At 46.1% G+C, this 16,771-nt stretch overlaps 1 protein-coding gene across 5 annotated transcripts in view; it reads left to right on the top strand.

Annotated features, from left to right (window-relative positions):
• LOC141077484 (contactin-4-like) overlaps positions 1 to 16,771 on the top strand; it is a 271,638-nt gene continuing 254,867 nt past the window's right edge. For 2 of the 5 annotated variants that reach the window (XR_012227573.1, XM_073564445.1), the window contains exons 1-2: positions 2 to 204; positions 1,096 to 1,187. The gene's annotated coding sequence lies outside the window, so the exon portion shown is untranslated. Of the gene's footprint in view, positions 205 to 571; positions 991 to 1,095; positions 1,188 to 16,771 lie in introns of those variants that run through there. The other 3 variants (XM_073564449.1, XM_073564446.1, XM_073564447.1) reach the window with 3 other exon arrangements.

The raw sequence follows: 16,771 nt of genomic DNA on the forward strand, positions 1-16,771 counted from the left end.
TCACCTCTCCTCCTGTGCACCCTCCTCTATATCCTCACCACTCCTCCTCCATCGTCTGTGCTGTGAGAGGAGGGATTTTCTCGCTCATCTCCAGGTCTCTCTGTCTCTGACGTTGAGTGTTCGTGCCCGCTCCGGCTCCTCCGCTGCTCCAGTCCCAGCACAGATCGGGGAGGAGGACGGGGATCCCGGGGCCGCTGCCTGCAGGTGAGGAGGCTGGAGGGGCTGCCGGGGCCATCTGCTGCAGACAAGTATATATATATACCGACCGGGGGTGTAATGTGCCGCCCTCACACCTCTGGAATAAGTGCTGCCAGCTCTCTATTATCTATCTATTATCTATTATCTATCTATTATCTATCTATTATCTATCTATTATCTATCTATTATCTATCTATTATCTATCTATTATCTATCTATGTATCATCGATCTCCTGAGTTTTGATGAGGGGTTAACTCAGTCTGTGTGTTCTGATTGGAGGGAATACTCCCGGGACCTGATGGGAGTTGTAGCTGCCACTAATTGTAATGTTCTTCCCTTATAACCCAGGGCGATGACATTCCCTCCGGCCGCACTTCAGGCCTGACACACTGTAACGAGCTGTGCAGCCGGCACACGGGCCTGATCAGATCAGCACTGAGGCCTCTGTGTGTAAATAATAATTCTATTCACTGGCAGCCAGCAGAGATGGTGGAGATGATGGGGATTTGCTGAACAAGTTGTTTTGTTTTTCTCCAGAATTTCTCAGATTTCTACAAATTATTACATTATGACATAACAGAAACTTCTGCAGTTTTCTTACAGACTTTGCGTCTCGACTCTTTACCATTCTCTACTATCTGTGCTTGCTGTCGGTGAATGGAAGTCGTTTCTTTACTATCCAGAGGGTAAGCCCTTGTCCTGATTCTGTTCACCTGACACAGCACAGGGCTCGTTACAGTGTGTCAGCGCTTCCTCTTCCATCCAGCCCTGCATCGGACACTTTTATTTGGGTGAAGGATTAAAGTCTGACCGTGACCTTTCATTTTCATCTTAGAATTAGTTTCAGCGTTTTTTGCTCATCTTATGGTTTTCCAACTTTATAATGTAATTTCTAGGTCCGTGCTGTCAACAGCGGCGGCGCAGGGAATATTGGACAGGACCCGATCCCCAGATTATACCGACCAGCTGCCCTGGATCAGCAGAATTGGTGAGTCTGTGCTTGGGGGCACTCAGAATTTGGCAGGGTCACATCAGCCTCGTATTGCTGTTATTTGGATGATGTGGACCGAGTATTTCATATATTTACTGCTATTTGGGTCCTGTAGTGCAGCGTGGGATCTGTATGGCAGTGATCTGTAGGTGCTGTGCGAGAGTAATAATTACGCACTGTTTCATCCTCTCATTTGGATACTGCATGGCACCGTTATTTATGCGTGCGTCACCTTAATATGCGCGCGCTGCGTGACCTTAATATGCGCGCGCTGCGTGACCCTAATATGCGCGCGCTGCGTGACCCTAATATGCTGAGAAAAACCGTGAATGATGGAAGTCACGGGACGGAGACATCACTGATCTAGGAATGATGAAAACGTGGAAACATTTCCAAACTATGAATCTCTTTTGTCTTCTGGAGTCTGAGCCTCGTGCAGACATCCCAGCACCTCTGGCCTCTTGCACACATCCCAGCACCTCTGGCCTCTTGCAGATTTCCCAGCACCTCGGGCCTCTTGCAGATTTCCCAGCACCTCGGGCCTCTTGCAGACATCCCAGCACCTCGGGCCTCTTGCAGACATCCCAGCACCTCGGGCCTCTTGCAGACATCCCAGCACCTCGGGCCTCTTGCAGACATCCCAGCACCTCGGGCCTCGGCTGCTGTCACTGGGGTTATTAATGGTCGTCTGCAGAAGATTCTGCTGATGAATGTACTTGGGACCACAAATCATCAAGATCTGCTGCTGGCAGGTCTCGGCAGTAGGACTGGAGTCCTATTCCCTCGCGACGGCATCTTCGTAGCCTCACACCACGGTTCTCCAAGGCAATCATGGTGCATAGCAAGACCTCAATGCTGGCCAAAGTGGAGGTCCGTCTTCTTTTTGGGATTAGTGCCACTTTTGTATTGGACACACTGATATCTGGAGACCATGTGGGCAACACCATGACGAAGCCTTCACGAGGGAATGTCACACCCGTCCTACTCCCGAGATTATGGTGTAATGTGACATAATACACAGGACCCAGACCCCTCTAGTCTTTATTTCAGGTACAATAACAGCTCGCCGTTACAATGATTTGGCTGTGGAACCAGCGGAGCTTCCATTTTTCAGGAGCAGTTTTCCACATGACACCACTAGGCTGCATGTTCCTCGCACTACTGCGAGCCACCTGCTCCATGGCTGTAGCGTCTCTGGACTTGTGTCCCGTGGCTGCAGAGTTTCAGGACTTGCCTCCATCGGGGGTGGTCGATGATTACACTGGAGCTGTCGGCAGCGGATCCTGATGATTTTTACATTCAGCAGCAGAATCTTCCACAGACGACCACTAATGACCTCAGTGACAGCAGTCGAGGTCGGAGGTGCCGGGATTTCTGCACGAGGCCGGAGGTGCCGACATTTCAGACTCCGGACTGCAGGATTCGAAGGATGGGATAATTTAGTTTCCACTTTTCATCCTGTGCAGATTCTGGGATTTCCACCTTCCCATGACATTTTCTTCTAGGTGTTATGACGCCATTGTTGCGCTGTGTACACACCGGATGATATTAATAACTCGCACTGTATGATAATATTTAGTGGCTGTACGATATTAATATTTTGGGATTATATAGCAGCAAGATTTGTTATTTAGGGGCTGTGATGCTGATATTTATTCTCCATATTTGAGGCCTGTGTGATACTGATAATTGAGCTTCTTCGCCCACCGATCAGTGCTATTTAGGCATTGTATGACCCCATAACTTGGGCTGTGAATCTTCCTCTAGTCCTCTGCGCTCTGATGAATGATACAGAGGTTTGTGCCCCGCGTGAGGCGCAGTCTGTTATATGACGTGTCGTGCAGCGGGCGCTGATCCTCTGCTGATGAAATTGTCCCTCTGGATAAGCAGATTATTAATGTGAATGAGCTGAGGAGGAGGACGGGGACGTTGTGTCCGGCCACAGGGTCATCGCTGTGGATTTCAGACCCGAGAGGCGGCTCTGGTAAAACATCTGAGGGAAGGCGCCGCTTGTTTCTCTCTATAGCTACAGACTGTGAAAAGGGCGATATTAATATTAGTAATGTGCGGATCAGGAGGAGGCAGGAAATAAACAGAAATGCACAAAATCCTGGATGTAAGAAGTTCTGCAAGACGTTATATGTGATATAGGCCTGGGGGACGTCCGGGTCACTGTAGTGAAATAGTGTGAGGCTCTGCAGTGGTGGAGTGTGAGGCACGAGGCTCCGCTGTGAGTGTGTAAGGGAGGGGCAGGACTGTAGTCGTGTGACCTGAATTACTGCAACATCTATGTACAGAAAACTATACTCTTATCTTCAGCATACCTGCATCTCCAAGTTCAGCTTCCTCTGGGCACTTCCCAGGCAACGACAGTCCCTCTTTCAGGCGACCCCCAGCAGTGGAGATACAGTCCAAGATAACTTCACACATTACATCCACAGTTGGTACATGGTGACATTTACTTGTTTCCTCATCTTTCCCTTTCTGGCTGTCTCTTCTGTGCAGTACACGCCCAGACCGAACCATCCTAGGCTGCTCCCCAATTCCTTCCTGGACTGACCTTGCCATGATGACAATTCCTTCTGCCTGTTTCGCCCCAGACTCAAAATCATCAGTCTTCCTACTGACCACAGCAGATTCACCTTTTCTTCAGGTGTTTTAGTTCTGTTCTCTTTGTTTCTGTCAGTTTGGGGTAACCGGTGTTTTTCATTTACTCTGCTTGTCCTATCACCTTTCGGGTGCAGCTTTATAAACCTTCCCTGCTGGTGATAGATATTGTTGATTTCATTCACCTTGCTGTAGTTTGTTGGATACGGATGTTTTTATTGTGTGATTACTTTATTCCTGAGGGAATTGCTACGCTAGCGATTCTAGGATCTGCTAAGGACATTGAGGCTAAGCCGCCATTAAGTGTGGGTGCCATTGTGTTATCTTAGGGTGCCAACCTCCGCAGTTAGGTTATGTGCTCACGTTGTGTATTTGCTTGCAAAAATGTCTGCAAGGTTTCTGCATCTTTTGGCAGCAAAAACACAGCAAAAAAATACGCTGCGTTTTTTCCAAGCATTTTTTTTTTCTGTGCATTCAATGGGCCAAAAAAGCAGGCAAAAATGCAAAAAGAATTGACATGCTGATGAACAAAAAAAATGCACTGCAAATACGGACAGAAATTGCAAAACACTTCAAGATTGTCATTGAATTACCTTGCATAAGTATTCCATTGCATTTTTGGACCATTTACGCACAGGAAATAGCGCAGCCAAAATGCATCAAATATGCAACGTGTACACATAGCCTTAGGTAGGGACAGACCAGGCTCAGAGGAGGGTTTTTCCTAGTCTGAACAGGAGTCTGTTGGGTTCAGGCATTTGTCCCCCTGGTTTGTACATTACCCGTGTGATTGTGCTTCAGCAGTAATGACAGTCACCTCGGGCCAGGTCAGTTTTGGAGATTAATTGGGAATTACCCAACCAACACTTGGATACATTCTAGTTACCACTTGGTTTTGTTCTTTGAGGAGCTCAGGTGTGGATAAAAGACGGAGGTTGCACCATGTTATAACTGTTAGTGGAGCTGTGCTCACCTCTCCCGACTTCTGAAGGTGAGCACTCCTAATTCATGTGGACCTCCTTTGTTACCAGTACTCACCCTATGCATGCTCCTTTTATTTGTTCAGTTTTTTTGCCTTTGTCTCCTACAAAGGGGAAAGTGACTCATTATCCTGCACCACAAATGTCAGCATCATTATCCTTCATGTGCTTCACATGTCCGTGCGCCTCATCCCATTTCCCATTTGCTTTTGGAGACTAGTCTCCAAGTCCTCCCTACACCCTTGCTCCATGGGCTCCCCGCGTCCCTGTTCCATGGGCCCCCCGCGGTCCTGCTCCACACACTCCCCGCTCCCTTACTCCACAGCTCCCCGTGTCCCTGCTCCATGGGCCCCCCGCGGTCCTGCTCCACACACTCCCCGCGTCCCTGCTCCGCGCGCTCCTCGTGTCCTCTCCCTGTGTGCCTGCTCCACGCGCTCCCCACTTTCCCGCTCGCCCACTGTGCCTGCTCCATGTGCTTCCCGCATCCCTGCTCCTCCTGCCCCTGCTCCATGTGCATCCCTGCTCCTCCTGCCCCTGCTCCATGTGCATCCCTGCTCCTCCTGCCCCTGCTCCATGTGCTTCCCTGCTCCTCCTGCCCCTGCTCCATGTGCTTCCCTGCTCCTCCTGCCCCTGCTCCATGTGCTTCCGGCATCCCTGCTCCTCCTGCCCCTGCTCCATGTGCATCCCTGCTCCTCCTGCCCCTGCTCCATGTGCCCCCCCATAGTTTCGCACAATCTGGTTCCTTGGGTTGTTTTCATGCTGGGCATCGTCTAAGTTGGCAAACAGCAGCTGAAGACAGATAATTTCGCTTGTCTGTCTGTATTCCAATGTCACAGTAATATTGGAAGATAACATGCCGGCGTATTTCGTACTTAATGTTTTTGTCTCCAGATTGCTTGCTCGCTCGCCACCATTACTGCACAGACTTCGCTGTTTTGTGACCAAATGTCCTTTATTATACAGAGACAGATTTGTTTTGTTTTGTCTTTTTTCCTCCATTTATTTATTTTTAAATCTAGGAGATAACAAGGCGCCTTGTCCTTGAATGTCCACATCTCTGGAGGTCTTAAGGGGAGTCCCAGGTGGCTGCCTGGTGGGAGGCAGAGGTCCCCTTTAGGCATAACAAATCCCACAGGCCACAGAAATTATGGAATGAAAAGTTCTGTAACTTTGAAATAAATGGGAGATTTGGGTATTTCTGGTGCCAGATCCTCACTGCAGAGCGCAGATGTAAAATGCTCACATATACAAAGAGGAGCGCGACGTCCTAAAGCCCGGAACCGAAACCCGTCTGATGTGCGCAGGGACACATTGTGCGATCATCTGCCCATCATCTCACCGTCTACCGGATAGCTGCACCGACTACTCCGATATAGTGCACATATCAGATACACGGCTCAGCTGTCAGTATCACACAGGAGAGGATTAGATACACAGCTCAGCAGTCAGTATCACACAGGAGAGGATTAGATACACAGCTCAGCAGACAGAATCACACAGGATAGGATTAGATACACGGCTCAGCAGTCAGTATCACACGGGATAGGATTAGATACACGGCTCAGCAGTCAGTATCACACAGGAGAGGATTAGATACACGGCTCAGCAGACAGAATCACACAGGATAGGATTAGATACACGACTCAGCAGTCAGTATCACAGAGGAGAGGATTAGATACACGGCTCAGCAGACAGAATCACACAGGATAGGATTAGATACACGACTCAGCAGTCAGTATCACACAGTAGAGGATTAGATACACGGCTCAGCAGACAGAATCACACAGGATAGGATTAGATACACGACTCAGCAGTCAGTATCACAGAGGAGAGGATTAGATACACGGCTCAGCAGACAGAATCACACAGGATAGGATTAGATACACGACTCAGCAGTCAGTATCACAGAGGAGAGGATTGGACACACGGCTCAGCAGGCAGTATCACACAGGATAGGATTAGATACACAGCTCAGCAGTCAGTATCACATGAGATAGGATTAGATACACGGCTCAGCAGTCAGTATCACACGGGATAGGATTAGATACACGGCTCAGCAGTCAGTATCACACGGGATAGGATTAGATACACGGCTCAGCAGTCAGTATCACACGGGATAGGATTAGATACACGGCTCAGCAGTCAGTATCACACGGGATAGGATTAGATACACGGCTCAGCAGTCAGTATCACACGGGATAGGATTAGATACACGGCTCAGCAGTCAGTATCACACGGGATAGGATTAGATACACGGCTCAGCAGTCAGTATCACACGGGATAGGATTAGATACACGGCTCAGCAGTCAGTATCACACGGGATAGGATTAGATACACGGCTCAGCAGTCAGTATCACACGGGATAGGATTAGATACACGGCTCAGCAGTCAGTATCACACGGGATAGGATTAGATACACGGCTCAGCAGTCAGTATCACACGGGATAGGATTAGATACACGGCTCAGCAGGCAGTATCACACGGGAGAGGATTAGATACACGGCTCAGCAGGCAGTATCACACGGGAGAGGATTAGATACACGGCTCAGCAGGCAGTATCACACGGGATAGGATTAGATACACGGCTCAGCAGACAGTATCACACAGAATAGGATTAGATACACGGCTCAGCAGACAGTATCACACGGGATAGGATTAGATACACGGCTCCGCAGACAGTATCACAGAGGAGAGGATTAGATACACGGCTCCGCAGACAGTATCACAGAGGAGAGGATTAGATACACGGCTCCGCAGACAGTATCACACAGAATAGGATTAGATACACGGCTCAGCAGACAGTATCACACAGGATAGGATTAGATACACGGCTCCGCAGACAGTATCACAGAGGAGAGGATTAGATACACGGCTCCGCAGACAGTATCACAGAGGTTCAGCTTCGCTGTTAACAACCTTTTTATTCCTTTTATTGTAAATTTATTTCTATAAATCTTGCGGCTGCCGCTCGCAGACCTTGTAAATAAGCTTTTACTGGAAGTTTTATAAATAAAATTACTGACAGCCAATATTTCCTGCTGAGATCTTGTAAGGAAACTTCAGGATTATTGGAAAACCGAAGGCTGTGGCGATGTCCCGACCTGCAGGGAGCGGCGCGGTGCTTTGCCGTACACGACGTTTTCCCTCCATTGTCAGGAAACTTATGGAAATTCATAGAATTTAATGAAACCCCCAAAAATATAGAAAAAAAATAATTGGGGCACCAGCACCAATGGAAGATGGATTTATTACTTGTTTACATGTAACTGTTGAGTGATACATTTGTTACAATGTTACAACTGCTTGGCCACACCCCCAAGTTTATTCTGCTCCTTAAAGGAACCCTGTCCGCTTAATCTGCTACTTAAAGGGACCCAGTGAGTTTATTATAACTATAGGGAGGTGAAGTGAAATTGGTGATGGAAGGAGATGGCTCTCACTGATATCTGCTTTGTTCACAAGCAATATAGGAAATAATCGCATGTCCCCTTTTAAGGCTTAAAGTCACGTCTTCCAACCAGCTCCAGAGCTCTTAACTCCTAATGTATATTGAGTTTAGAGATGTTTCCACGCTCGGATCCGCTTGTCCTCTCTGAGCGCTGTCGGAATGAATTGGAAAATTCTCTCCTGCCGCCCAGTGACACTCAAAGACGTCGCCTCCCTGGGATGGGATTCGGTTTGGAGTCGACCTTTTTTACACATCCCTGATTTTTTTTTTTTTTTTTTTTTTACATCCGGCTGAATCTAGACATGACAATATTCTCATAGGACTATGACCAATTATCTAAAATCACTGGAACTGCAGGTCAGTTTGTAACCCCCCCCGATTGCATAAATTTACACAACCTTCAATTTTTCACTTTGTGAACTGTTTCTGGGCTTCACCTATTCACGATTCTGTGGAAATGAGTAAACGGCAGGGAGTGAGAAAATATTCAGCATTAATTAAAAAAAAACAACACACAATAAAATCTGTACCATTCGATTGCATAAGTATTCACACCGTCATATGTTAGACTGAGGGTTATCTCATGATTCGTCACCCTAAATTATGTGTTGTTAGAAACCATGAAATGATAGGGAGTGAGCACATATTAATAAAAAAAAAGCCCTAGAGTTGAACTTTGGTCTAATATACCCCAGTTGCATAAATGTTCATACCCACTAATTATTTACGTTGACTGCTGGTTTGTGATTTATCATCCTAATTATTACCTATCAGACATCATTAAATGATAGGGAAAGAGAAGGTAATCACCATTAGGGCTTATGCTCATCTGCGGTAAAAATGGACGAGTAGAAGCCGATTGTACTCTGACTAATATTGTTCTATGATTTCCTGCTCATATGCAATTTTTTTCTCGGCTGAAAAAAAAAAATGGCAGCATGCTGCGAGAGACTGCATATATCTTATGAGACTCTCCAATGCAAGTCAATGGGTTCGATAAAAAAATTGCACCGCGCAATGACCATGCGCATGCCCTTTGATTTTTACGTACCCATCTCATAGGAAACCCGACATTTCATCAGCCGAGTATAGTAAACTCATGACCCAAGCTTCTCAGAATACAATAAGAGATATTTTGTAGACTGTAGACTGTGAGCCCTCGCAGGGCAGGGTCCCCTCTCCTTATGTACTTGTGTGTCCCTTGTCTTACACATGTTTATTATACTTGTCTATATTTCCCCTTTTTACATGTAAAGCGCCATGGAATAAATGGCGCTATATAAATGCACAATAATAATAATAATATTTATAGAATAAAAATAAAAAATGGCGTGTGGTTTCCCGAATTTTCAATAAGCAGCTGAGGGAAAGCGGAGAGCTGGGATTGATGTTTATAGCCTGGGAAGGGGGTAATAAACAAGGAGCTTCCCAGGATATTAATAGCTGTATACTTAACCAGTACAAGCTATTAAAATGGGGGACCCCCCCAAAAAATGACTTGGGATCACCCTATAATTATTAACCAGGAAAGGCTAAGCTGCATGCTGATGTTAATAGGCTAGGAAGGTGGCATGGATATTGCCCCCTCCCAGACTAAAAACATCAGCCCCCAGCCACCCCAGAAATGGCATATTTATAAGAGGCACAAAATTTGAGTCTTATCCTCGCTTTTCCCACTTGCCCTGGTGCGGTGGCACGTGGGGTAATAGTATTGGGGTTGATATTAGCTATTTACTTCCTGCCCTCTTTTACACATTTATTACTGTAAAATAAAAAATAATAAACCTTCTTATTCCTCACCTGTCCCCAGATAATCCCTATGTGAGGCTGTCCTACTAAGAACTCCAGCTCTGCTACAGCTGGGTGGTTTGTTGAGCGCTGGCATGATGTGACCGCTCTCCACACCAGCCGAAACACACTGAGACAGGAGTGTGATTATGCTCCTGCAGTGTGTAGCGCTGACGTGAGGAAGGTCACCTGGGGGACCCCACGTCTTTTTTGGGGGGACCCCAATTTGTAAATTCTAAGTATACAGCTGTAAGCTGATATTTATAGAATCATAGAATCGTAGAGTTGGAAGGGACCTCCTGGGCCATCTGGTCCAACCCCCTGCTCAAAGCAGGATTCGCTAAATCATCCCAGTCAGATGCCTGTCCAGCCTCTGTTTGAAGACTTCCATTGAAGGAGAACTCACCACTTCTCGTGGCAGCCTGTTCCACTCATTGATCACTCTAACTGTCAAAAAGTTTTTTCTAATATCTAATCTGTGTCTCCTCCCATTCAGTTTCATCCCATTGCTTCTAGTCTTTCCTTGTGCAAATGAGAATAAAGTTGATCCTTCTACAATGTGACAGCCCTTGAGATATTTGTAGACAGCTATTAAGTCTCCTCTCAGTCTTCGCTTTTGCAAACTAAACAATCCCAAATCCTGCAACCTTTCCTCATAAGACAGGGTTTGCAGACTGGTCACCATTCTGGTTGCTCTTTTCTGAACTTGCTCCAGTTTGTTGATGTCTTTTTTAAAATGTGGCGCCCAAAACTGGACACAATATTCCAGATGAGGTCTGACCAAAGAGGAGTAGAGGGCAATAATGACTTCACGTGATCTAGACTGTATGCTTCTGTTAATACATCCTAGAATTGCATTTGCCTTTTTTGCTGCTGCATCACACTGTTGACTCATATTCAGTCTGTGATCTATTAGTATACCCAAGTCTTTTTCACATGTGCTGTTGCTTAGGCCTATTCCTCCCATTCTGTATATGCTTTTTTCACTTTTATTGCCCAGATGTAGTACTTTGCATTTTTCCCTGTTAAAAACCATTCTGTTAGTTGCTGCCCACTTCTCCAGTTTATTTATATCTAGTTGAATCCTCTCTCTCACCTTCTCTAGTATTAGCTATCCCTCCTAGCTTTGTGTCATCAGCAAATTTAATCAGTTTACCCTCAATTCCTTCATCTAAATCATTGATAAAGATGTTGAACAATACAGGGCCCAGGACAGAGCCCTGTGGTACCCTACTTGAGACATTCTTCCAACTGGATGTGCAGCCATTTACGACCACTCTTTGGGTATAGCCTTGGAAGCTCCATGTCTATTACTCCTTTTACAGCTTATATACATCTTCTCCCAACTGTCTGCTTTGCCTCAGCTGGTTATTAAAAATTTGTAGTGGAACCACACGCCAGTTGATTTTTTTTACGCATTTAATTATGAGCTAAATTCATGTAGAGTAGCTGCACCGATTATATATCTCTATTCCATAAATGTATCTATAATCTATCTATCTGTATGTAAGATTGTTTTATTAGTCTGTAAACTAGCTGTAAATAGTTTAATTATGATATGTAAAACTGATGTTAACCATGCATCACACTGTTGCATAAATGTACACCTCCTCGTGTATACATTTTTTTTTACTTTTTCAGTTGTATATTTATTCAGGATCCTAATTGTGACTTATTAGATATTATCAATGCTTTTCCAAACTAATTTGTAATGTTCTCACTACATATAATTGGAAGTCATACATCAGTCCAATTCTCCGAGTTGCCTAATTATACACACCCCTAATTCTTTACTTTAGGTACTGTGGGGCGTATGGCATGTCCAGATCGAGGTAGAGGGCTTGCCGTGTCCTTTTAGGACAAATCTCCCATCTTCTGTCACATATGTGGGCGATCCTCCAGGGCCAGCATTGGCCTCACCCGTCACCTCCAGACCCACGGCCACTGATCCTCCTCTAAACCCTGGAGTCATGGTCTTCTTCGACTGTGAAGGACATAGAGTACTTTGGGCACTGTACTGTAATTACTCAGGTCAAAGGAGGAACAGTAATAGAATAGCCCTGAAGTTTCACATCAGTCTGAGACCTCCAGTTGCATAAATATACATACCCTCAGTATTCTCCACCTTGGGTGCTGTATGGTGATTTGACACCATAATTATAACCTATTAATATTTTTTCTCTTACAATGGAGGTGGCCAAGGTTCAGGGTCTCTTCCATCTTTATGATCCGACCGTGATGATTTTGGCCCGATATTTCCAAATTTTGATATGGCGGTGTATGTGTAAAGGTCCGCAGGATGGAAACACATGTTTTCTCATGCAGAAAATTACTTCTCCTCCCCGGCTGGTGTAAAGAGATAAATAATTGGGTAATGAAAGGCGCCGGCGCTGCACGTCCCTCCGCTGCCCCCCTCAGGCGCAAATTCCGAATCGGTGTCCTGCGCGGCCTGCGCGCCACAATGTGACAATCTCGTTAGTATCGAACACTAGGCAGAGACGGGGCGAGGAGACCGCGCCTCATCGCTCAGACCTCCATAACCCATTGCATGGGGCGAAGCTGCGGTATAGACCTCCTGTCAATCATCTGTGGCATTAATATGTTGCTCTACTGTAGCGATATAATGTGCAAAGCTTTATAAGCAGCGGCGCAGGGTGAAGCAAAGTGAAGGACCTGGACTAAAGCCTGAAGGCGACCTGAGTAATAAATATCCTCCCCATACATCTGGTGCTGGCGGTGATGGGACCACTGCAGACCCCGATCATTCTGACAGATTCCCTGCAACATAATACAGTAAAATGCAAAGCAAAAATAGCGTCAGTGTGGAGTTAGGTCCTGACGACTCTGCACTGGGTCACACAGGCTGCCGTGATCATGAGGTCCAGTGCTTGTCCATTTGGTGGAGGACTGAGGTCCATCTGCATGCATAAGAGCCGTTCACGTCAGTGGGAGCTCGGTGACGACTCTGCTTCCAGTACAGAGATTTACCATTTTGTGGATGTCTATCCTCAGCTCATCCTGGGGGTCCTATAAGCCCCTCATTAACGTCTTCCCACTTAGTGTAATCCCATGGGTGCCATGCTGTTTCTTGTAGGACAATAACTCAGTGGACCTTCATGCTAGTTGATTCCACTGTTCTAGATGTTTTTAGGCGTTTTCAATCTGACAATGACAATGTTTCGTTGTCTCAAGTTTTCCTTTTACTGCTCCATGGAATTAATGCAGGAAAGTTACAGCACTTTGAAGCATTTATTATTTTTGCAAATATAAAGATGCAGGACATTTTGATGTCAATTTTCTGATATTTATTGAGAGGAAACTTAGTAACAATTCCAATAAGTAAAACATCTAAACACTGTTACGAATTATAAACGGTTACAGAAATTGCTCTTCGACATTTGCTCCGCATTCAGTGACGACTCTTTTTCCTTTTCTCGTGTCCTCCTGCATCGGATCATCTCTTACAACTGTCCGCAGTAATCTGCTGCATTGATGGACTGCATTTTCCTTGATATCTTTTCTCCATAGCCACAATATCTCGGTGAAATCTCTCCCAGTTCCCAGTGCTCGTCGCTCGCTGCTCCGTTGTTTGGTGAAAAAAAATCTAGATGTGAATGTAAGAAATGAGTCTTTAAGGACATGTTATATATATTGAGGAGATTTTCCACCAACTCTTCAGAGTTATCTGCTCAGTCTGTGGACGGCATAACCAACTGGAATTGAAGGCAGCACATTACAGTTATTTGGAAAGGCAAATTTTAAGCTTGTTTTGGATGAATCAATGAAGAGCCTCCATTCCTCTGGATTATGACTTATCTTCAGAGCTTCCAATAAACTGTTGATTTTGTTGCGTACCATAAGGTCACCCTCCATGAAGAAGTATTGGACAAGATCTTTATCTCGATTGCGGGACAATAGATCCGAACATCACCGGCTAGGAGATTCCACAGGAACCTGAGAGCTTAGTATTACTGCTGTAGCCAGGAACCAGAGAGCTTAGCCTTACTGGTGTAGTCGGGAACCTATGAGCTAAGGCTTACTGCTGTAGCCAGGAACCTGAGACCTTAGCATTACTGCTGTAACCAGGAACCTGAGAGCTCAGGCTTACTGCTGTACCAGGAACCTATGAGCTCAGGCTTACTGCTATAGCCAGGAACCTATGAGCTCAGCCTTACTGCTGTAGCCGGAAACCTGAGAGCTTAGCATTACTGCTGTAGCCAGGAACCTGAGAGCTCGGCCTTACTGCTGTAGCCCGGAACCTGAGAGCTCGGCCTTACTGCTGTAGCCCGGAACCTGAGAGCTCGGCCTTACTGCTGTAGCCCGGAACCTGAGAGCTCGGCCTTACTGCTGTAGCCGGGAACCTAAGAGCTCAGCCTTACTGCTGTAGCCGGGAACCTAAGAGCTCAGCCTTACTGCTGTAGCCGGGAACCTAAGAGCTCAGCCTTACTGCTGTAGCCGGGAACCTACGAGCTCAGCCTTACTGCTGTAGCCAGGAACCTGAGAGCTCAGCCTTACTGCTGTAGCCGGGAACCTGAGAGCTCAGCCTTACTGCTGTAGCCGGGAACCTGAGAGCTCAGCCTTACTGCTGTAGCCAGGAACCTGAGAGCTCAGCCTTACTGCTGTAGCCGGGAACCTGAGAGCTCAGCCTTACTGCTGTAGCCGGGAACCTAAGAGCTCAGCCTTACTGCTGTAGCCGGGAACCTAAGAGCTCAGCCTTACTGCTGTAGCCGGGAACCTACGAGCTCAGCCTTACTGCTGTAGCCGGGAACCTACGAGCTCAGCCTTACTGCTGTAGCCGGGAACCTGAGAGCTCAGCCTTACTGCTGTAGCCGGGAACCTGAGAGCTCAGCCTTACTGCTGTAGCCGGGAACCTGAGAGCTCAGCCTTACTGCTGTAGCCGGGAACCTGAGAGCTCAGCCTTACTGCTGTAGCCGGGAACCTACGAGCTCAGCCTTACTGCTGTAGCCGGAAACCTGAGAGCTCAGCCTTACTGCTGTAGCCGGAAACCTGAGAGCTCAGCCTTACTGCTGTAGCCGGGAACCTACGAGCTCAGAATTACTCTCGGGCAGATCAAAATCTCTAATAATAAGGTTCAGTTCACTTTGGTTCAGTTGAGTTTGCTGACAGAAAGTCAGGGTTGTGAGAGGAAGATGCTTCATGACACCAAGCGTCCTCTTCTTCCTCGACTCGATTGACAATGTTTCTGGTGCCTCTTGGACCCGGCCGTTCTTGTATATGTGGTACTGGGTGTATTGCAGATGGACGGTTTGGATACTGTAAAGTCCACTTCTTCCTTGAAACTCCTTTCCTAATGGGGGGGGGCACCATGCAAAACCAGCAATTGTCAGTGTGATCAGTTGTCTCTCTCCAGATCATTGGGACTGTAAAAGGCCTAGATTGCCTCTTCGCCTGCAACCACTGGATAAGATGTGATGCACGTCTATTATAGCTTATGTGAGGAGCCCAACTCTTCTCCTGATCTCCTATTTTGCAGCTGAGGTTGTAGGCTTTCCTTATCATTTTGACGCAAAAGTGACTTCTCCGCATATGTTGCAAAACCTATCCGCTTTGTTAATGCAAGAACAAGGCATATATGAAAAAAACCTATAGAAACATGTCAACATGCGAAGAAACTAAGCTGAGAATTCCTAGAACTGTACACACAGAGTATTTATAAAATCAGGTGATGCAACAGTAATTGGGATTATGCCAGCGGGGCTGATAGGGCGACCAATCACAAAATGCCTAAGATGATGGAAGACTGAAGGCTCAATAGACTAAATAGATGATGTAATAGACGAGATACAAACAATGTAACAATGAGGAGGAAATAAAAAAGATGCAATGTTTCTATAAGCCTGCATTATTGATCTATGGTGGTCCAGTCACTGGGATCCGCCTTGATCGGCAGAAGTGGGATCTTTTATCCTCATTAGAATGGAATCCATTAAAGCTCAGTGATCTCTAGAATCAACATTCAATCTCGGTTTCCTGTATCAGTTGCTCACTAGCGCCCCCACTGGCAAAAAAAGTACATTGCGGTCTCAAAAACAGGAGACCCCCAACCCCCCCTGCAATATAAACAGAAAGCGTCAAAATTATATAACTTGTGTCCATTTTTATATTTGTTGAAAAATACCTTGAAGTTGGCTCAAACCTTGCGGAGCGCTGGTTCTAATGTACGAGTTCTGGTGTTTATAGTAGATACAACGTGACGGGTTCTTGTGCCGCTACCTTTTTCCTTTTTGCTTGTGGTTTTTAGAATGGGGCAGTGTCATTTTGGAAATAGGTCTTTGGTTACATTTCTTAATCATTTAATGGAATCATTTTTGTTACAAGATAGAAAATGAAGTTTTCTATGAACTTTCAGGTGTTCATTAAAGCTTTCTGGAGACCAGGGTTCGAATCTCCTTGAGGGTCAACATGGAATTTTCTAGTATCGTGTATCCAGAATTCAGCCGCATATAACACTATATATAAAACAGCCTAGAAATCACCGAGAAAAGACTCGTTCTAACAAAGGAGCCATCAAAAATCGGAGGCAGATGTCAAAGCGCCTTTGAACCAAGGAGACAGAGCGCTGTTATCAGCTGCCGGGTCCAAGCCTCGGACTCGGATCTCTGGCGGATTTCCCATTGAAACGTCGGCTCTTTTGATCTTTCGCTCAGAGATGGAGATGGCTTCCGGTAATGCACTGGAATAATTGAAAATTGCGGCGCGTTCCACCCCCTCGTATTGTCCCTCATCAATGTCAGGTT

This window comes from Dendrobates tinctorius, unplaced genomic scaffold (genome assembly GCF_039654945.1).
Source record: "Dendrobates tinctorius isolate UK_male_01 unplaced genomic scaffold, ASM3965494v1 ptg000455l, whole genome shotgun sequence".
Lineage (NCBI taxonomy): Eukaryota > Metazoa > Chordata > Amphibia > Anura > Dendrobatidae > Dendrobates > Dendrobates tinctorius.